The following is a 23,632-nucleotide window of genomic DNA, read 5'->3' as shown; positions in this document are numbered from 1 at the left end:
CGCTCGCGAACTTGCGCGCGCTCGTCTACAATTGTCTCAAGATAAACAGGAGCAATGCTATGACCTCCGTCACCGTGATGTCCATTTTGTGCCCGGCACCCTCGTGTTGCTTTGGTCACCATCGCGTAAAGTTGGCCTTTGTAAGAAACTGCTTTCCTGGTATACAGGCCCATATCGCGTGCGCCGCCAAGTTACCAATGTCACCTATGAAATTGTTCTAGCCACGCCCACTACATCTTCCGCTGTGACAACCAGTGACATTGTCCACGTCGCCCGACTCAAGCCCTACAACTCTCCACGCGCCTTGGATATTTACCAGCACCGTGACGGTGCTTTCGCCGCCGGGAGGCGTAGTATTACGATATCATCGAGCGATGCTCAAGAAACGAGCCGCCGCGAGAACGACGATGAAGTTGGTCGGTGCGCTTGGCGCGAGCGAGTGTCGGCCTGGCTGCCTGGCTCCAGTGTAAATAGCCTGTAAATAGCCTGTTCTGTCTGTGTCCTTCCACACGCAACAATATTTTCTAGGAAACGTGCCTCCGTATTGTAAGGTATGATCCATTTGTCACTGATGCATGCTTGTCCCTTCCTTTTTATATAATATGCATCTAGAAGTTCCCGTGCTTTTTCGTTACTGCCCTTGCGCAGGAAGCTAACCTGGTTGAGCAGAGGCCTGCATTTATGATCTAGGCAATGCATGGATAAATGACGTTGCTCTTAGTTTTTAATAGCCCTTTCGTATTCATGAATTCGTACGTTCAAACAACGGCCCGTCTGGCCTATGCAGGTTTTGCCACATGTCAGGGGAATCTGATAAATACCGCCATCTTGGCAATCTGCATGGGGTTCTTGTGTTTCACGCCACAGCCACCTTGCTTCTTTTTGGCGTGAAGTCTCCCAACGCGGGCGCAAAGGTGACTTAACTTGCAAGGAGCCGAGAAAACGAGTGGGACACAGTGATTGGTTGCTATCTTCTTCAGATTGTGTGCAGTTCTATGAACATAACGGATTACAACTGGCTTGGAAGCTTTGTTGGCTGCATGAATGTTTACTTTCTGAGGCAATTTTAACCTCTTTTCGAGCGTTTCAGCAACTGCCAGCACAACCACATCAGGAAAGCCAGCCTCTTTTAGCCTAGAAATTTGCATGTTGAATCTTGTCTGCATGGCATGTGTACATGACTTTTTTAGAGATTGCTCGGTAATCTGTTTAGCAATGGCCCTTTTGGCGATGTTAGAGTGAGCTGAATCATAGGTTAAGAGTTGCTTTTGTGTGCGGGGGCAGAAACAGCAACAAACGTGTTCATTACCAAAGGTAAGTTTGAGGTCAAGGAACTGCAGAATGTTATTGACAGGGAGCTCATGTGTACAGGTTAAACCTAAGGCATTAAAAAATTATGGGGTTTTACGTGCCAAAACCACTTTCTGATCATAAGGCACGCCGTAGTGGAGGACTCCGAAAATTTCGACCAGCTAAGGTTCTTTAATGTGCACCTAAATTATGTACACGGGTGTTTTCGTATTTCGCCCCCACCGAAATGCGGCCGCCGAGGCCGGGATTCGATCCCGCGACCTCGTGCTCAGCAGTCCAACACCATAGCCACTGAGCAAGCACGGCGGGTAAACCTAAGGCATTATGCTCAAAGAGATTTAAAATGCCTGCTATGGCATCGTCATTCGGCGGTTGGGTGCTATGGGTGTCTTCCATAGGTATACACCCATAGGTTGCGCACATGACAGTGTGTACAGTTGATACATAAACTCAACAATAAGACACAACAAAGAGGACAGGACAGCAGTAGGTTGTGTTTTTGATGGTCCAAGTGTGGCTTAGTTATTTTACTGCAAATGTGCCTGCCTTCTTTCTAGCGGCCATAAATTTTCTGACAGCCACATTTTTACACTGAGGAAAGTGGTTTAAATTTTAAGCTCGACTGCGCACACAGCTGACGCGGCGTCACGTAACCCGGCACGAAGGCGACCTGCGCCTGTCATCTTCTTCCCACTGCCCATTAATTTCCAAGGCAGGAAAGAAGATGTGTGCTTAGTTAAGTCGAGAAAATGAGTTTCGGCGCAGCTGCCGTGCTCGGCACAACGGTGGCAACCTTCGTGCCAAGAACTCGACTCCTGCAAGGATGCCGCAAGCGCAATGCTGGCAGACACATAACAAACAGTGCCGCTGTACAGACAGTATAACTACGGCTCCGAAAGAGACTCTATTGTGTCGATGATGACGTGACACCCTAGAACACTGCGCCCAGAGCGTGTTAGCTTGCCGTGTGCTTCTTGGCCCTACATGTTGCCGTTCAGCTGGTATAAACGGCACAAACTCGAAATTTCAATATACGAAACATACCTGTGCTACACATGTCTGTTTCGAGTAGGTTTCCCTCAAGAAATCCACCTGAAATCGCACTCGCAGTAAGAAAATTGCAGTTTAGAGGCCTGTTGCGGACACAAGTTTGTTATGCAGCCCACTTGCATGTTTCTTTATGTGTTCATTTCAATGTAAGTGTAAATTTGCTTCAACTTACATTAATTTACGCAAGACATCTTCCATGGCCCAACAATATTATTGCAGTGTTTTCGCATTGGAGGACAAACCTTGATGCAAACACAAACGAAGCCGCTGGTTGAAAGGACACCTTCAGTTCTATATACACACGTGTAAGCCATCGGCGCCGAATACGGGGGAGCAGGGTCGCTCCCTCCCCCGCCGCCCAGTGACGCCGAAGGCCCCCTTGGCTCCTCCCACTTAAGCATCGTTACCAGAGTTGCGTCATATACATTATTTGAGGTTCTTCCTTTCTTAGTTTCCTCTACCTTTCCTATTAAAATTTTATTGCGACTAAAATCTTACTGCATGATTGTTGGCGGTGACGGGCATGGCTTTTAATTCATAATTTAACTTTATTTCTGCAAATCCTCACAATTGCAGAACAAACGCATTAGAAGCACCAGCGATGGCTACCTCATCCGTATTTTTTCACTTCAACCTTTTTTTTATTTACACTGTGAACACGATGTACACACTTCACATATATAAATATATACGCAGGACAAATTGTATTATGTTTTTTAAAGAGAAGGAGGCAGCCGACTAACATTATTTCTATTACTCTGGATAGCCTACGCCTAGAGAATGAATATGTTGCTCTATGTTGGCCTCGCTACAAATTGCCTTGCATGCTTTTTCGACCCTCAAAACAGCCTGCAGGCTTCTATGCCCTCGCCGGCGAAGTCTTTTATCAATGGTGTGTGAAATGAACGTGAATGATATGTGTCTCAGAATTGCTTCTCTTTCCAGTACGCAATGTTAACCACTCATACAAACTACTACTACTATTGTAATTTACAACATTTATTAGGAATGGAAATATCACCATTTGCATGAAGATGTGATAAACATATATAGTCCACTTAGTAACCGAAGTGGGACCAACCCGCATTCAATCGAAATCAGAATCAATAGCAGTCATGCACAGCAGCGCTTATGCACGGACTCGCAGTAACAATAAATAAAAAAAGAGTGACGTTTAACTTTGTCAACGCGGATACTACGCCAGAGTATGGATGCTACTCACGCTTAATGCATTGCGCGTAGAATGCAAGCCGCACAAGGCCCGCGCCGGGCCTGTTCGGCTCGTGGCGGGCCGACTCGCGCTCGGCCTGCCGCCGCTTGCCTCCGTCCTTGTCGCTCGGCCTCTGATCACGAGACGAACAGGGTAGTGACTTTTACAACTGATAGTAAGTACAGCCGGGCGTGGCATTTCCGGAGGCGCCGGACGTTCGTACGCATGTGCGAGCGGGTGCGAGAGAGAAAATGTGGGGACATTTGCTCCTTCAATGTCTTCCTCTACCTAGATACTACGGAGAAGTTTCTTTGCTCATGTTGTATGCGCTTATCCCTAGCCGTGGCGGCATAGCGGAGCTGGGTCAAGTTTGTTTACGCTGCGACACTGGCTGCCGGCACGGTAAAACAGGTGAAGTAGTGGAAACTGACGCCCCATTTGGTGATCGCTGGGTTCGAACAGACTCTCGTGCCTGCGGCGCTCGTGCTGAGCCAGACAATCAGTGATGTCTGGCTCAGAGAAATAATGTGATCAGAGAAACGATGTCTGGCTCAGAGAATGATGTGATCAGAGAAATGATGTGATCAGAGAAAATCAGTGATGTGTTTTACTGAAAGTAGAGCGCCGTAAGGGTCCAGAAAGGTTTACTCCGGCATGACTGACTCAGCACCAGCGCCGCAGGCGTGAGAAAGTCTGCCCGACGTACCTGCAGACACAGCGATCACCAAGTGGGGCGTCCGTGTCCACTGCTCCACCGCGCCGGTAGCCAGCGTCCGAGCGTAAACAAACAGGACCCCACTCCGCAATGCTTCCACGCCTACGGACAAGCGCATACAACACGAGCAAAGAAACTTCTACGTAGAGCCAAGGCAAAATCAGATATTTAAGTAGCAAACGCTCAAGGAGGAAGGAAAAATACTAGGAGAGAACGTCACGTGATTCCTCGAGCTTCGCTACATGCATCGGCAAGCCAACGTCCTCGGAAGCCGCGCTTCCTTAGCTCCTCCCGCTCTCCAGGAAATTGTGCGCGGTCCCTTTGGCCTCCAATGCTCCACGCGGCGGACGGAGTGGAAAGGGAGGGGGTAAGCGTTATTTTGCCCGGGTCATTTAAGCGCTTAGGACCCGGAAACGCTAGGTTCACCTAAAACACCCTTGATAACTTGAAAGTACCGCCACCCTTTGAACTCAGCCGCCGCCGCGTGACCTCCTCGCCTCCTCCTCGCCACTTGCGCGTCCCCCCCCCCCCCGTGGCAACCAGTTTTTGCCCCCGTTTTTCTGCACGACGATTGGTCTCCCTGCCGTTGCCGTTGGAAACGTGCGGATCTCGCGTTTATTTGTTTTTCTTTTTCGTTTGCGCCATTTTTCTCCTCAGCTCGTCTGGCTCGGCGCTTGAGGACGGCGAAGCGAACGTTGTACGCTGTCTTTTCTGCTCTATGTGCTAGCGCTATGCCGTGCTGTTTCGCATATAACTGCATCAAGAAGCCTGAAGATGCTTATGTCGTTATTATGATACCACAAAGAAAGCGTGACGGCTTGAGCAGGAAGCAGTGGCTGCAAAACATTGGCTGAAAAAACTTTGTTCCGTCAAAGAACAGCGTTGTTTGCGAGCTGAGGCATCTTTCTTATTGCTCGTAGCAAAGCATCCCATAATGCTGCAGTTTTTTCATTCTTCCGGCCAGCTCACCAGCGTTTTTGTTGCGGCAATTTGTACGTTGCATAAAAATGCGGTTGTCTTCAGTATGCGTAATATTCTGCGGTGGCTTCATCACCTCGAACGTCGCGAACTGTTGTTATTCAGTCGGAAACGCAACACTATAGATTCTGCTTTCCGCTGTGAACAATTATGTGCGAAGATACAGCCACTCCATCGCACTTTTCGCGATTGTTAGGATCCGCTGCCTGTTTTACTGAAAGTTGGAATAGCGGCTTCTAGTGAAGCTATTATTTCTAACTTACGTCGATCTGTGCGTCAGTCAGATACAATGAATGCAAGCCCTGAAAAAAATATTGTCAAGTATGCCCGTGATATTGCAGGTGATGAGCGTTAGCTAGTCCACATTGCGTTTTTAAGTGTTTAAGGCGAAAGCCTATAGATCCCTATGCTTCGAGGTGGCGTTGTGAACAGAAAATATCACGTGACCTGAGGAAGACCACAGGTGCCCCAAAGCATGTCCACTGCTGTATAAGACAATGATTAGCCAAGTTAACTAATGATTCATGAGTGATTGAATTAATGTGGATTAGAGTGTATTAAGGAAGATTAAGGTGCATGGATAAGGATTAAGGTGTATGAAAGAGGATTAGGACGGATGAGGGTGGATTAAGGTGAATTAGGGTTGGTGGAGTATTAAGACCGATTAGGGTACATGAACAAGGATTAGGGAAGGTTAAAGTGGGTGCAGGATTAAGGTCGATTAGGTAGATTAAGGTAAACTCGGGTTGATAAAGTAGGATTGAGACCGGTTATGATGGATTAGGGTAGATTAAGGTGGATTAGAATTTATGGAGGGTTAGGGTCATTGAGGTAGATTAAGGTGTATTATCGTGCATAAATAATGATTAAGGTGGATGAAAGAGCATTAAGGTGAATTAGGCTTGATGAATGAGTATTAAGGCCGATTAGGGTGCATCAGAGTCCTTCCATGTTTTTCTGGTCACGAAACTACGCCGTCACTCTATGGGAGAGGTTCATATACTGCCCAAAGGTGCCGCGACGCGGCGCCACTGTGCCACAGAGGGCATCGTTCGCGTACCGAAATGCGTGCGCAGTGCGAGGCGAGCTGACTGATCGGGTGCGTTCTGTGCGTGTGCTGTGCTATTTTTCGAGTGTTGGGCTGTTAGGTTGAAGTGGTGGGGTGGGACAACGATGCCGAACACGTGTTGCGTGCCTGGGTGCCGTTCCGGCAACGAGGGCTCGACTGAAAACGTGTCGTTGTTCTGTTTACCAAATAACAAGGATCAGCGCGAGAAATGGAAGCGGGCCATACCGCGGCAGGGAAGTGGCGGTTTTAATTTCGAATCGAAGTATACACGTGTGTGCGCGAAACACTTTGACGCCTCGGACATTGTCACAGCAAAGGGGCGACCTTCATGTCCAGCAGGGGGTGTTAGGAAACCAACCAGTTGAAGCGGTACCAGTTAAAGGGACGCAGTAGGTATCACGATTATCGTGTAAAGGTGACCACTTACAAAAAATTGCAATGCTGATGATGAAGGAGAATAAGGGTGTTGTGAGATCTGATCAGGGCATTGATGACAAAACACATTTGCTTTATGCTTTGTTGCAACCTCAATTTGTGTTATACCAGGATAGAGTAGTTCACAGCAATAGCGCCCTTACCCCGACAATCTATGAAAGGTATAGCATTAGAATTCCTTTAAATGCAAGTGTTAAAACAGAATAATATACATTGTTTTATTTTCCATTGTCCTTTAGTCTTGGCTATTGGTGGGCTACAATTCTTCAATTGCATGTACTTTTAAGTCTATAAGCTGCTATGAGTAAGAAGGTTATTAGCACACTGTTAGCTACATTTGTATTGTGATTTGCTGAGCAAGTTTTGTTTGCATGTTTAAGTAACAGCTGAAGAAGTAGAAAGGTGGTATCTCTAACAAGCCATTTAAAAAAAAAGTGCTGTAGTTGTGATGTGGCTACTTGTGTTCGTTGAGCAGCGTGAATAAGTGCCGGGCTTACTGACGCTTCTAAACGACTGCTTGCTAAGGCAATTGCCTAATTACAGCTAGTTTCAACTGTGCAGGTCCTAACACTTCAGGTTCGCCTTAATCCGTTGTTAAAAGCCGCACCGAAGACATTTAGTAGCGAAGTTCGTCTTGCATTAATTCTACCTAAATCTTATTCAGAAATGGCATCGCTTCGCAAGAAATCTTAAGCGCATGGAGCAGCTCAGTTCCCTTTTCTTTGTCATTAAGTATTCTACGGTAGCAGCCCTTTGCAATAGCAATTTCATTCTTTTGATCTCATTATAAGATTCTGCCCGCAGAGTCCTTCTCTGCCACAGTTTAACAGAAACTGAACAGCTGTGCTCGGCGAACAATCTGGCGCTATGCGCAACGGAGAATTGGCGCTTACTCATCTGGTGATAAGTGGGACCACTGGCGTTTTGTTGCGAATGCGCGGTGTTTAATTTAAGGCCAATATTAAAAAGCGGAGCCCACCGAAGCGTTGAGGCGAACGGTGATGACGAAGCAATCCGGACCGAGACCGCCCGGCCGTCTACAGCGGACGCATTTCGACGGCGGCGAAATGCAAAACACCCGTTTATTTAAATTTAGGTGCATTTTAAAGGATCACAGGTGATCAAAACTAATTCCGAGTCCCCCACTACGGCGTTCCTCATAATCGTATCGCGGTTCTGGCTCTTAAAATTCCAGATCTTTATTTTTTTCGGTCTGAGACCGCCGCAAGCTCCATGTTATGAGCGGCTTTTTTTTTTTCGTCCCGTGCGCTCATATCATCGCAGAAGACACGCTCAGGCAGTAATTTAATTATATTCAATGTTAAAAATAGTTACGTGAGAGTAAAGCGATCGTTGAGGAAGTTGAGAAAGCTAGAATACCGAGGCTGCCCCACACACAACCACAGCGGTAGCGGCGTTCGCATGCCCTCTCATGCACGGTTGCGCCTCTAGCGGCGGGCGCTGGCGCTATATGAAACTGAGGCGGCAGTTTCGTGACCAGAAAAAACATGGAAGGACTCTGGGTGCATTAAGGAGGATTAAGATGCATGAACAAGGATTAAGTTGGAGTAGGGTGGATTAAGGTTGATGAAGGAGGATTCACGTTGTAAACCCTACTGTAATAAATCTTAATCCAGCTAATCCTTCATCCACCTTAATTGGTATTAATCCTCCTTAAAGGAAAGCTGAAACACTTTTCGAGAAAAATGAGTTCTCTGCGGCATTCTACAGTTTTGAGTCCCCTGAACACGAATATCTGGTTCAAAAAGGACGGAAACAAACGCAAGCGGCTGTTTTTTCAAGAAAACGCGCACCAGCGCCTCAGGGCATTGCGCGAAGCCACTGTTGCCCGCGATTGGTCGGGGCCGCTGTGACGTCATTGGCGGTAGTCGCTGGTCGGCGCCGCCGCATGTCTCCGTTTCAGAGCGTAGCACCATTCCTTTCTTTGTGGTAGCATGCTGTTCTGCTGTTCTGGCTTCATAGCTGAGTTGTAAGATGGAACGTTCTCGCTGTCTCCAACAGCTTGTATACAGCTTGTATTTTCCCCGTACATGTTTGAACCCACAGCCGATACGGAAAACGATGGCGGCAACGGCGGCAACGACGATGTTGAGTGCGCCAACAGCGAGAGCGATGGGGGCACCTTCTCGCGTGCTGGAAATCTTAGCTTCAAACGCTTCATTATATGCCTGTGTCACACTGGCTGCTTCAAAATCTTCGATTGGTGATGGTACTGGAACAGGTTCATGAGGGGCTCGGTTCTCAAGGAGCTCTGCTAGTATCTGAAAGAGTGCAAGGCATGGATGTCATGAATTTCAGCATATCAGTATACATGACAGCAGTTGGATTACTTACAATAATTGAAATACTTTTTCAGTAATTTATGTGATGGATTAGTTGTCTAGTGATAGTAATGTGAAATATTTTGTCTAATTTCATGGCTAAAGTAATTTAGTAATTGCGCTAAATATGCACCAGTAAGCTGTGTACGGCGTCAGAACGTTGGTAATGTGGTGAGGTGTCGTTGAGAAACATGGGGGGAGGGCATGAAAGTGCATGTTACCTTAAAGAAAGGTTGGCGTCCCTTTATACTTTGCTTTTTGCTTCTTGTATGCATGAAAACTTTTTGGAAGCAATCGTAAAGTATTACGATTACTTTTTAAGGCGGTAATTGGTAATGTGATTCAAATCAATGAGCGTAATAAGACAGTAATGAGTAATGTAATATAATTACTTTCAAATAATAATTTTCCCATGCGTGATGCATAGCTAGTTCCCTAGGAACAAGGCCAAGGAAATTTTTTTTGCCAATCAGCGATGCCTGTATTGGGCTAGACCACGTCGAACGCTGATAACTTCAATACCTCATAACGTTACTTCATTATTTGAGCCCGTTCGCCTTGCCATGGGCGCGGCTGTGCCGACGCTCGCTTTTGCGGCATTTCGCTGCTGGTAGCAAGCTGTGAGTGCGAAATCTACGGAACGAAGTTTTTACACGCCGAGTTCAACTACTCTAACGCGAGCATGAAAATATTACCGTAACGCCTCATGTCGTGCGATTTGAACACGAATGCTGAACAGCTAAATCTGCGGGCACCGCGAGGTAGGACGGATAACAAATATGACTGAATGCCCAAGCGTACCCCCGGCCAGTTATTTCACCGTATCAGAACAGCGCCAAACAAACAGCTGTAGTACAGTGTTCCGTGACAAAGCGGAGAGGCAAAACCGGACGAAAACGGCAAGCACTTTGCACGTAGGTGCATATTCCCGGCTGTGCCTCCACCTCGCTTCGTCGTAGACCGTTTGTTCGACACTAAGGTGATCATCTGGTAAAAAATTGCCCGTGTGCACATTAAAACCCTTACCTCACGCTTTCTCCTCTTGGCGAAGGCCGCTTTTGGAGGTGGCGAGGTGTTTCTCTTGTAGGGGAATATAGACGGAACAACGCCGGGCTTCAGTCGCGCCGATTTAACTGGAATACCGATTGTCCGCATCGTTGTCAAGCTCCGATGATAGTCACTGTCGCGGAAATGGTCCGAGCACTGCACAGTTGATTTCGTCGGCACGAACTTATCTCTCCTCACCGCACGTACCCACTGCGCTACAAGCTTCTTTTCCTTCGGGAATTTGTGAAACGCCACATCGTCTCGCCCGCCTGTGTTCGCGCAGCCGAATGCTGCACAGAACGAGGGCATGTTGGGCGCCCTTGGCTGTAGGCACTCACGCAGCACAGAAGGAAAGAACAGTTTATGAAAATCGCAAAACAAACGTGAGCGGCGGCGGCGGCGGCGGCGGCGGCAGATCTCTCGTAGCGTCGTTCAGTAAAGCGCAGGACGGAAAGAGGCATGCCAGCACATGTCAGCACGCCGGTCCGCAGCTCGGTTGGCTCGGTCGCCGCCCATGACGTCGCTCTCGCCGGTTCTCTCCTCTGGCAACAACCTCACCCGGCGCTCCGGGAAGTGATGGGGGCGTGTCCGCGCGGGTGATTTAGAAAGCGATTTCCGCCCCTCATATTAACAAAACGAAAAAAAGTTTCGGAACCGTAAATTATTAGGTCTGTTCTTCCCAATCCCAGCAATTCATGGAAATTGAAAACCGTTTCAGCTTCGCTTTAATGTACCTTAGTCACATCAAATCACTTTAATTTCCTTAAGGACCCTTTAAGGGGTGTTACATAAGGGGTGGGGTTTAAAAGATGCACATCTTGAAGGCGCAGCGCAATAAGACGAAGACAGCAGGCAGGAACACACAGGACAGCGCTGAACTCACACCTAACTTTATTCGAAGGCATACACAAACTCATGCACACAGCCCATAGCCACGTGCTCTCCTATCGATGGTGTCATTGTCAGTGTGCAAAAAATTTAAAAATTGTGGGGTTTTACGTGCCAAAACCACTTTCTGATTATGAGGCACGCCGTAGTGGGGGACTCCAGAAATTTCGACCACCTGGGGTTCTTTAACGTGCACCTAAATCTAAGTACAAGGGTGTTTTCGCATTTCGCCCCCATCGAAATGCGGCCGCCGTGGCCGGGACCGTGGCCGTGTCAGTGTGCAGGCGAAAAACGCAAAACCCTGTAACCTAATGCTGCACTATGAGGTGGTTTAAAAATTCAAATTCACGGTCATGCAAATTTAACAATGGCATGCTTACACAACGCGATCTTTTTTTCCTGATATAGTAGGCCTCAATAATCTCCCTCGTGGTCTGATTTTTATGCGCGGAAAGTATTGTAGTGTTTTTATAGATTGGGGTGCACCCATGCTCAGAGCAATGCCGCGCGACATGCGAGTAGGCATTACCCGTTAGCGAGCGCCTATGCTCAGAAACTCTAGTCACATCACATCACTTTCCTTAAAGGGACACTAAAGTGAAAAATTATTTCTTCTGCATCAGTAAATTACCGTTCTAAAACACCAAGAACACCACTCTTACAACGATAAGACGTTTGGTAAGCCAGAAAAAGCGCACTAACGAAATACGGGTGGCGACGCCTACTTAAGTTCCCGCACCTGGGGGCTGTGACGTCTTGGATTTTGATGTCATATTCTAGGGCCTACTAACTATATATAGCGGTACACATTGACTACATTGTGTTCTAAAGGAACCAAATATTAAACATGGCAAGTTTCGGGAACCTTTATTCAGCCAACGCTGCCCAAATGCGAACACATACTTTGGAATCCCTGACGTCTCGCTGACGTTCCGGCGCTGGGGTTTCGGCGCGAAATTCAAATACTGATACTGGTACCGTCATTTTCTCATCTAATAATCAAACTATATTTTTGAAATGACTGCCTGCAGGGTTCTCAAACAATGCTTCATTAGCCTAACTGATTTATTGTTTCGCTTTAGTGTCCCTTTAAAGACCCCTTGTGGGGTGTTACATAAGGGGTGGGGTTAACAAGATGCAGGCGTTTACAGAAGTCGAAAATGTGGATAGACAGGTTATGGCAGCGATATGGTGGGGAAGGCCATCCCAGTTAGTTGCCGTTCGTGAAAAAATTAGTTCATGAAATTAGTAGTACGGGCTCGGGGACGCGAAACTTGAAGACGGTGACCGATGAGATGGGATCTGCATGGTGGGGGTGCGCAGATGTATGGTTCTTGTCTTAGGGGCAAATAAAGAAACTTGTGATACAAAACATGACTGGCAATGCGACGGCGAGCAGAAAGATCACACAAATCTGATTGCAATATTAGAGATGATATGCTAACGTCGTATGAGTATGAAGAGTGAATAAATCTGGTAGCCGATATTCTGGTAGCAAGAGAAGTCATGAGAAATGGTGATACCTAAGTATTTGTAAGACTGGACGAGGTCAACAGGGGAGTTAGAAACGGTATATTTAAAAACAAAAGGGTTGCGACGGCGGTGAAAAGACATGTACTTACATTTGTTAGGGTTGAGTGTCATCATCCACTACTAACACCAGTTTAGCAGGTGGCTTAGGTTTGCCTGCAGAAATTCTTGGTCAGAAGGGTTAGTTATCGAACGATAAATAACGCTATCATCAGCGAACAAGCGGATATGACAAGATACGCGCTGGGGTAAGTCGTTAATGTAAATGAGGAATAACAAGGGGCCGAGGAAGGAACCCTGCGGGACGCCGGAGGGGACTTGGAGCGGGTTGGGCGATTGGTTATTAATGAAGACGGACTGAGAGCGATGCGTGAGGAATTCGTTAATACACGCGATAATGTTTGGATGTAGGCCCTACTGGGAAAGATAAGAAGCAAACATTGGTGAGGTACTTTATCGAACGCCTTAGCGAAGTCGAGGACGATGGCGTCAGTTTGTAGAATAATATCAAGGTTGGCGTGAATGTCATGAAGAAAAAATGGCTAGTTGAGTCTCGCACGAAAGACACTGACGAAAACTATGGTGTGACGGATGGAAGAAGTCATTGGAATCTAAGAATTGCGTGATTTGGGAGTAAATGACATGTTCCATGATTTTGCAGGGCATACTTGTTAATAAGATGAGCCGATAATTAAGAGGTGAAGCAGTATCACCTGTTTTGTGCACGGGAACGACCTTCCCCACTTTCCAGTCCTCTGGAATGGTTCCTTCGGAGAATGATGGTGAAAACAATAAACAGAAAATACTGGAACAGGCTTGGTTAGCGCTTTTCAAAATTTTTGAATTGATGTCATCTATATCGGCGGCAGATGAATTTTTTATTTTATCTATTATGCACGAAATTCCACTACTGCTAAACGTTATGGCGCCCATGGCTGTAGTAATAATGAGTGATAATGCAAAGCATGGTGCTTCGGATTCGTCGGTAAGAACAGATGAAAATGCAGTGTTAAAGATGTCTGCACAGTCGGCATCAGCCATGATTTCACCAGCATTGTTAGAGTGAGGTTGATAGAGCGCGCTTCCTTCGGGTTTATCACCTTCCAGAATTTCTTGGGGTTATCGTCTATCATTTTTCGTAGCACTAGTTAAAATGAGCGCTTAGCACTTCTAATCGCGGCCGACTATGCTTTCTCAGCTTCATAATACTTTTCCCATTCGTGGGCGTTTGCGTGGCGTTTAGCTGTACGAAATGCGCGCTTTTTCTTGTTTTCGAGCCCTTCTAATGACTTTGTGAACCAAGGTTTCTCATTATTCTTTCGTAAACTGCATGGCGGAATGTATTTATTTGTTAGTTCAATAATTTTATGTTTGAAAAGGGTCCAGTTCTCATTTACACTTCTGGAAAGATAGGTCGTTTCAAAGACCGACAGAAAGTTCGTTATTTCAGTGTTGATTGCTTCATAATTTCCCTTATCGTAGGGCCTAATAGTTTTCTAGGAAGTTTGTTTTAATTCACGTGAGAAGTTAAAATTGGCATGGACTACTGGTCGCCGATTTCTCGGAGGCCTCTAATGAAATTAAGACTGGATGAATGGTCAGCACGAGATCCAGAGCTTTAGCTGCTTGCCCTGCGATGCGGGTCGGTTCGGATACAACTTGGGTCAAGTTAAAATTAGGGCGAACGCCAATGAAGTCATTCGGCTCTTCTTGACCAGCTATGGGCTGAGGTTGATTACTCCAGTCGATATTGGGGTAAGTGAAGTCCCCAAATAGTAGGATGTGTGCTTTAGGATGCTTTGGAACTACATTATTTAGAGCATTGTGGAGCACGCGGGGAAAGTCGGGACTTTAGCGAGGTGGCCTATAACACACACCAATTAATAACGCCAGTGGTGAAGCACGGGCCATAAACCACAACATTTCTAAGTCTGACGTGACATTAATGGCGGAACAAAACGATTGGTCGCTGATTGCAAGTAGAACTCCTCCCCCGCGAGAATACTTGCGAACAGCACGAAAAAGATTAAAACTGGGCAGGTAAAACAGAATTTCTGAGCCGGTGATATCGTTGTTCAACCACGTTTCGGTTAATATAAGTAGATTTCTGCCTGACGAAGATACAAGGTTCGATACGATATCGCGTTTCGGCAGGAAGCTGCGAATGTTAGTAAAGATTACTGATAGTGAAACGTTGGCACATGGCGTAGGTGGGGGATAGCGCGATGACCGGCAAGGATGACTTTATTGTTAAGATATTTCCTTTACAGATTCTGAAAGTTCATCAAAACGTAACGTTTTGGGCCAATATGCAAAGTTTTAAATCTCAGGTAAAAAGGCACGGACTTTGCCCTGGCAAAAATGACAAGATGTTCCCGGCAGTTTTGGACGCGGCGCGAAAAGTCTTCACCTACGTGGTAGTCGGTACCTTTGAACTTTAAACCTTTAGAAAGAATTGATTCTTTAGTTTTAAAGGATGTAAACTTGACAATAATTGGGCGTTTCGTGTCCTTAGGGTGTCGTCCGAAACGATGGGCGCGTTCAGTGTCGTTAGGGCTTAACTGGGTGTCCAGGTGGTCAGAGCAGTGGCGAATGATTGTCTTCTGCAAGCGAATACGTTTCAGTAGGGTTAGTATCGGATAAACCATATAATAGTAGGTTGTTTCGCCGGGAGCGATTTTCTGCGTCATCTAGACGAGCTTCTAGCACATTAACTAAACGACTCGTTGCAGCTGAAGTGGCTTGAATTGTCTCTAGATCACTGCGCAGTGTAGGTAGACTTTCGTAGTGAGTTTCTAAGGCGCTGAGACGCGTAGTCAGATTAGTCATCTTCTGGTCCATTGACAGCAGTTGGCCATCAAGCTCTTGCACTTCATTAACCAATTCAGTCTGGCAAGCAGACATCTTTTTTATTTCGTCAAGGATTACGTCTAGCTTGTCGGGGCCAGGGTTGCTCTCAATGTCACCGCACATCAGTAATAGGGACCGAACAACATGAAAGCACTAGATACAGGTAGCAAAGTAACACTGGGGGCTCCGAAGCTGTACCAAAATGTAGTTGCTGTTTTTTTTGTGTGAATAGTGTCCGATGGTTACCAGCCTGCATGGCGAAGACGAGTGGATTAGAGAACTGTGTTGTGGCACAGCCACCGAGCCCACAGGGTGCGGTGGCTGTGTTGGTACGTTAAGTGTGGTTGGCACGTTAAGTGTGGTTGCAAATGATGGGGCATTCCAGTCTGCGCTGAAGGTCAAGTTGACTTGGGTCGGCATAGCGGAAAAGGGGGCGTTGGGGGTAGCTGTGCAGAATGTCCTTCCGACAGCCGCGACGCGCAAGGGCGCACGTTTCCAGAAGAGGGTTATAGCGGCGAAAAAACACAACGCACAGCAAGCGAGACTGGACAGGCGCCTGTCCCGTCTCGCTTGCTGTGTGTTGTGTTTTTTCGGCACTATAACCCTCTTCTGGAAACATGCACCAACTAGCCCCCCAACAAGTATTACTCAAGGGCGCACGCTCTATCGTGGTCGCCCAGGGAGCGCAAAAGACAGCAGGGAGCATGACGCAGATGATCAAGGGCGAGTATACCGGCATGGCGAAGACGAGTGGATTAGACAACTGTGTTGGGGCACAGCCACCGAGCCCACCATCTTAATACATCTTAATTCAATACTTAGTTGCATATTACATCTTAATTCACCATAATCCACATTCATACTCTTTCACCGGCCTTAATCCACCCTAATCCTCCTTCATCCACCTTAATTCACGATAATTCTCCTGAACGCACCCTAATCCACCTTCATCGACTTTAATCGACCCTGATCCTCCTCAACGCACTTTAATTGTCCTTAGTCCACCCTAATCCTCCTTCAATCACTTTAATCCTTAATGCACCATAAGCCACCTTCATCAACTTTAATGTGCCCTAATCATTCTTAATGCACCTTAATCCTCCTTTATTCATCCTAGTCCTTCGTCATTCACTTTAATCCCCCTAATCCACCATAATCCTCGCCAATGCACATTTAGCCACCTTCATTTACTCTAATCCACCTTCATCGACTTTAATCCACCTTAATTATTCTTATACACCTTATTCCTCCTTAATTACCTTCATTCATCTTAATCCATTCACTGATCAATCATTAGTTTGTTAATCAGTAATCATCTCTTATATACGGCTGCACATGCTCTGATTGACTTCCGGACTTCCTACGGTAACGTGATATTTTCTGTAGTTCGCAACGCGACCTTGAAATAGAGATCCAAGGCTTTCGCTTAATATGCCACACACAAAGAGATGTGCCACAAGCAATACTAGACCAGACGCACAAAGTATCTCATCACTGGGCAAAAAAAAAAAAATGTATGTAGTATAGAACTCGCTCAAAGCTTCTTTTACCTCACTATAGCCCGTTCATACGGCTTTACGAAAATACCAACCTCCTCATAAACGTGGCCTTCAGCATTATCGATGCTGTTATCAGCATTTCTCAAAATGTTCAATACCACTGGGGCGCGCAACTGGCCCAAAATAAAACGTCTCCATAGAATGCTGCGGTCCGTCCGCGGGAGCTCAGGAGAAAAAGCGTGCCGTGCGCAGCCGGCGGGCGAGGAGGATCGAGGAGGAAAACGCCTCGAGGATGAGAGTGCCGCTACTTTCAAATTATCAAGGGGCTTTAGGTTCACCCAAGTAGACGCTAAATAATGACTTGATTTGTCTTCGTATGCTATTCTTAAATAGGTGGCGCTAAAGTAATGAACACGACTGGATGCCACAAGAGCTCTGAATAAGTGCTTTCCTTCTGACCGTTCGGACTTCACCTGTGCCCGTGATTGTGGCTGTTTCATTTGATGTCGTGAAATGTGAGAGCTTGTAGCGAAGTGATCGAGCGTAAACATAGTCGTTCTGCCCGTGTAGTGTTTAGCAGACTTCGCCTGTGCTCGTGCCGGATAGTGTTGCCCAATAGCTTTGTGGAAGGTGATGTGGTTTGTGTGGATGTCGTCGCCGCGTTTGCCAGCTTCTGGGTGGCGCCTGTGCCAATGATTGATCGTGCTGCCCAGTAGCTTTATAGAAGTTGTTGTTCCTTGTGTGGATGTCGTCGCCACTTGTGACAGTGGCTTAATTATAGAGGGTCACGATGCATTTAGAAACGCGTACGAGCGCGAGAAACTTCGCCGGCTTTTGTGTAAGCCACGTGGAGGTCACGAAATCTTAGCTCGAAAATCAACCAGCAGCAAATCAAGTCTGCGCTTTGTGGTTGTGCTAGGTTATGCTCGTGCGAGCCGTAAAATGACAAAAAACTTGTTACTCAATGTCAGTTCCATAAAGGCAGCTTTTCCACAATATCTTAGCCAGTGAAGCATACGCAAAGTATTACGGTGAAGTATATAACGAAAGTGGACAGGGGCCACTGCGTTATTGTGGTGTTTTTTTCGTTTGGGGATCATGGCCGTGCACATTTAGAAGGAATGGGCAAAGAGGAATCACGGTCGAAGCGCATGGCACGAATTCTGCCGATACATCACTTGTAAAAAAGAAAGGAAACGAATTGGAGTGTATGACGCGAAAAAGAAAGCCTCGACTTTTGTATCTCGAAAGCACTTCCAAGAATATTCAAATATATTCAAAGCTCCTGCCTTATTTCTGATTTTTTAAAGTAAATGCATATATTGTACACCAATCTTAAGCAATTGTGATGTACTTTAATGATGTAGCTTTCATGATACATGGCAAATATATAATTTGTGTCATGTGGCGTCCATATGCTGGCGCTTTCGCATGGTAATGTGTCCATTGACCGGAAGAGTAGATGCATCCTCCTTATAGAACATGGGAACTTCTCGAAGGTGAACTACATGTCAAGCCATTGTCGTTTTTGAGGTTGTGCACGAGATTTCACAAACATGGGGATTGCTATGGTACATAAAGAGTAGCTGATCCGTAACATATTTAGATGCATGCTCAGTAGGGACCGAGTAAACCGTCTATCTCTTTAACTTTAAGGTTGAATGGGCACAGTTGAGTAATATGTAACAGATGTTGGGTGTCTGGTTTCTTTTATTGTTAGTCTAGTTAGTGTCTTTCCCCATTTTAAGTTTTGGTGTATGTTGCTGTGTACGTATACAATTGCTTCCAGAGTGGCTTTCTTGTTGGCAATAAATTTAGAGTGGGCAGCACTCTTCATTTTGTGCATCAGAAAGCGAGTGAGCGCGCTTAAAAGGATCTTGGATTTTGTTGTCATAAGCAAAAATGCATAAGCATGACTGCATAGTGGATGTATTCTTCATAGCATGAAGGATATTATTATGCTGGTAACTCTGTGCTCAATAATTGGAAAGATCACATGATGTCTGACATGCCTTCTTGCCACCACGAAAGCTTGTCAGATGCATAACACGGGACAGACACCATAGATCTTGGCCAGCCATCCCCACTTGTGGTTTTGACCTCCTACCACTGAGCAGACTGGTCTAAGAGACAAGACATGGAACTTTAACCTGATGAAATGTACTGTATGTTGCACAAAATGAATAGCCTGTGTCAGGTGTTATTGTTGACACAGATACAGATCTGTGAGCCTCATAAACTAATATCAAAAGAAGTAGAATAATACGCATTGAAATACACTCTTGGGATAATGCAAAGAACAGTCTCTTACAGAATTAAATAACCGTGCAGCAGCATTATGATATCAAGCTGAACACTAATTTACTGATGTTCAGTTTTCCTTCATAGAAGGGGACATCCGATAATCCAAGAATAGTTTTCTTTGTGCAATATCGCACTGATAGTCTTGAAGTACAATACCATCTGATAACAGAAGGCCCTCCAAGTTAGCATGACTGAACGTCATATTTTTCGCTGAGAAGAAAGAAAATGGAGCCGGTTAATTATTGAAGATGCAAATGCAACTCTGCAGAAGTTCGAAAAACGAACCAAACGGAATGGTTTCAAGGAAAGTGGTTTAGAGACAAAAGGTTGCTTTAGTCCATGCCAGAAAACCAAGCAGAGGTTGAAAATGCTTTTAACACACATACCATAAAGGTATGTGTGCGTGGTGACAAACAAGCTTTTGAAATGTTGGGAAACTGGATGAAGGCGAGGGACATGTACAGTAAAAACAAAATGTACAAGATCAAAAATTAATTATTTTCCTTTAGTCAGGAATTGGTCAGTGATGTAGGCTGGCTTCTGTTGTTCCGTGCATCGGGAACACAAGCTATATACATATATAGCGCTTTTGTTTGTGAATGCCGCTCGTCCTGAGAGTCTGTGCCCTGCGCTAAGAGTCGGTCCAAAAGGCCAGTGACTAATTAACGCCTGTGCAAGTAGCGGAGGTAAATGACATATATATATATATATATATATATATATATATATATATATATATATACATATATATATATATATATATATATATATATATATATATATATATATATATATATATATATATATATATATATATATATATATATATATATATATATACATCATTGTGTATATTCAAGCATAAAGTCATTGCATTCTACCTATGCTGACATATGGGGAAGAGATATGGAGGTTTCATGGGGACAAAGAGGGGCATATTGTAGTGAGGACGGCACTCTTCTAGAGAAGGGTGTGCCGGCCGTTGGCAAGATTTTAATCGAATTTATGCAACTCCAGCTAGTATGCAATCTTGAGCTGTTGTGAAGTTGAATCAGCTCGGTTTGACAACGGTCTCAAATGCTGTTAAGGCGGAAAAAGGTCTATTACGCACCTTTTTCGGTGTAAAAAAACACAAGCTGAGGAATCCATTTCAGAACTGTTGCGTCGAAATATAAATCGTGGCTTCATGTTGTTTCAGAATTGCCGACACATTTTGACAGGCTGAGAATCAAGGAACAATTTCTTGTTCCCAGTTCTCCGAGTGTTTTGCACTTACTGCACGAATATAATCTGGGAAACGCAGAGGCTTTAGTATAGACGTAGAAGATCTATGCTATATTTTGCAGCAGGTTTGTCTCCTGCAATCTGTTAAGGACTGCATACAGTATCAAATGAGTCAACTGGAATTTGCTGAAAGGTGTAAAATTCCGGTTGCAAGTTTTCCGAAGGTTCTTGATTTCTATTTAAAGTGAATTTTAGTCTGGTGGGAAAGTAAAATATTTCTCCTGAAAGTTGGCATCTGCACAGGTTCGTGTGTTGGGCCTGTTCTCAGTAATATCTTTTTAGGTTACAGCGACCAGCAAATTAAAAACCTCAGTGGGCTTGCTCCTAAGGTTTTCAGATACGTTCGCGATTATTTGATTTGCGTTGTCAAATCTAACTTCCGCAGAGCTGTCATGGATGTACTGAAGCTATTTATAGAACAAGAACAAGGCTTCAACTTCACTTTAGAAGTTGCAGAAAAAGATCTACTGCAGTGTGAGGCTTACCTTTATGAGGGATCACGTATGCTGGGAATATCAGTCGAGAACTTCTAAGCCCCTTCTTTATTATAGGTCTAGCCAGTATTGCCACTCATACAAGTAGAGCCACCCTAACCAAGAGCTGTCCTCACCTTATGCTTGAAAGTTTGAGGAATCTGGTGGCAAGGCTTAATAAGGCAGCTCATCCAGTTTAAATGATTTCTTTATCTTGCAGCAAGTTAATTAAGCGCAACCACGGTGGAGGAAGCTTAATGAGCAAGAGTGGAACAAACTTTACATTATACCCTTCATTCATTCTTGCACAAATTAGAAGAGGTGACTTCTTAGTTCCAGATTCGGTTCAGGATACGGTTTTCGGGCGAAAACAAGCTGAAGGGATTATGTGAAACAATAAACAAGCGCGTTATTCGCAAGGGTGTCTGAACAGGCGGGACTTCAAAGTGAAACATGGCATGCAGTTCGTCCCTTGCACACAAAATGTTATTTATTCTATTCCTTTTTCGTGCAGCCTACAAAATATGTTGGTCAGACTGGAACGTGCTTGAACATTCGACTAAGGGAGTACCATAGTTCTTCGAAGGGTTTTTGCGAATTCGTACCTTTCTATGCATTGCCATGACTGCGAGTATCATCCAGTTTTTGAAAGTAGTATTCTGCTATTCAGACTGTAAAAAGCTCTCGCATGAATTAATGGAGGCATATCACTTTAGAAAGAAAGGCTCTCTATGTGTTAGCCAGCCATTCATCTCGCTGCAAGATAGCAAGGTTGCCTTGTTAGATCTTGAGCAAACCCACTGAGGCGCCTCATACCTTAGTAATTTGTTTTTTACGTTGATTTATCAGTCGTGATATGTGTGTCGCTCTCAAAACATGCGCATTCTGTGATATGAAGACTGTTCTAATAGTGTATGTGCGTATGTTGGGGGAGCCGGATGTTGGTCTTGTGATGCGTGTCATATATTGGTTGTTTTCTTCCAATAAACTTCATTTGTCTTTATCCGCGTGTGTGGCGCTGTAGCTACCATGAAGCTTCTACAACTTGTCCAATTTTCCATCTCATTGAGCATAGGGCAGTTAACCTATGGATCATTAGCGTTGGTACAGGTTGGTTTGGCAAATTGGCATCTGTACCTTGACATTGTGGTTCATTCTCAATAAGATACGCGGACGTAATTAAAACATATCATGTTTCAACTGATAAATAGTGACATTAACCGGTAAGTTTTCTGGTTGACAAGTCTGGCTAATCAAGGCAAGTTTTAATTGCTGATATGCTCTCAGTACGGGAATAAGCAGCTGCAATTAAATGTGCAGGTTGGCTTTGTGGGCCTTCAAGTGAATATGAGAGTTGTGGTTTTTGTAGATATATCCCATATTGATGAAGCATACTCCATTTTTTATCTTGCGAAAATATTATACAGTATAAGTTCAAGCGAAGCAGGAGTGCAAGAAAACTTGCTGCAGGCAAAGTGAATTGGAATTATAAGCATTAGTCATATAATTGATGTGCATTTGCTTGAGAAATTATTGGTAACATAAATACCCATGCACAAGGTGTTTAATAAGAAAAGAATCTTTAACTTTGTAGGTAAGTGTGCTAAAAGGATTAGGTATAGTAAAAAAATCTCTTCATTTTACCTTTAGTGATGCCATGTCTTTAACTAGTGATGACACTCCAAATACACATTAGTCTGTTTGAAGCGAAACAGAACTGCCAGGGTGTGGTTGTTTCACCACTAAACATGGTCAACAGAAAGTTTAATTTTATAGGTCCTTTGGCTGATCTAAAATAAGCAAAATCAAGGGCCTAAACACTCAGCATTGTGGCAAGGCAGAAGTTACTAAAGACAGATTTGTGTATTGAAGTTGACATACACAAGCTGTGTTTGGTCACGAAGAATGCATTCAGTGGATTTTAGTGATTACAAGTGGGTCAGTATTGAGTTAGCTTATATTCGAGAGAAGGAGGTAGTGGCACAGAGTATCAAACTTTAAGACGCTAAAGAGATGCATTAAAAGCAACAACCCAGTTCAAGAAAAGAGATCAATTTAGTGAACGTGACATTAGTTGCATTTTGCATGAGAGAGGTGCTTCGCAACCATGTTGACATTTGCTGAAGAAGCTTTGTGACTTCATTTAGGATTATTGTGGAGATTGAAATAAATGGTGTGGCAGGGTTGTTTGGCTTGGTGATCAAGGCGAGCAACTGTTCCGCGCGAGTGTCCCTTACAATATTGCTGTGGCACGTCACTACGTGCATTCTGTTCTAGAAGGGAATGCTAATCTGTGCAATATATTTGTCGAATGCCGACAACAGTATGATGCCGCCGATGTGACAATGAAGGTGTGATTGATGGTGGGATGACAATTCTCAAGTCATGACGACTGAGGCATAACGACCAAGGGATGATAAATGCATGCATAGCAACGACTACATATCTACTACACAGCGTGGACACGGTAGCACCCGACGGCTTGATATACCGACTAATTCGAAATGACAACGCAATGCTGATAACAGAGTGAAGGCTGGCAACGATGAACAATGATGCGCCTGCTTGGCAACTAAAAGAATCTGAGGACTGCTAGGCACTCCTTATTTGTGTTGTTACTGCGAAAGCATTAATGTCCAACTAAACG

General features: G+C 44.9%; 1 protein-coding gene across 1 annotated transcript in view; it reads left to right on the top strand.

Moving 5' to 3' along the window:
• The first annotated feature begins 484 nt into the window (after positions 1-484).
• LOC139056423 (uncharacterized) overlaps positions 485-23,632 on the top strand; it is a 215,338-nt gene continuing 192,190 nt past the window's right edge. The window contains exon 1 of the mRNA XM_070534653.1: positions 485-551. The gene's annotated coding sequence lies outside the window, so the exon portion shown is untranslated. The remainder of the gene's footprint in view (positions 552-23,632) is intronic.

Source organism: Dermacentor albipictus, chromosome 2 (genome assembly GCF_038994185.2).
Source record: "Dermacentor albipictus isolate Rhodes 1998 colony chromosome 2, USDA_Dalb.pri_finalv2, whole genome shotgun sequence".
In the NCBI taxonomy this organism is placed as follows: Eukaryota; Metazoa; Arthropoda; class Arachnida; order Ixodida; family Ixodidae; genus Dermacentor; species Dermacentor albipictus.
This window is presented reverse-complemented; position numbering and strand designations above follow the sequence as displayed.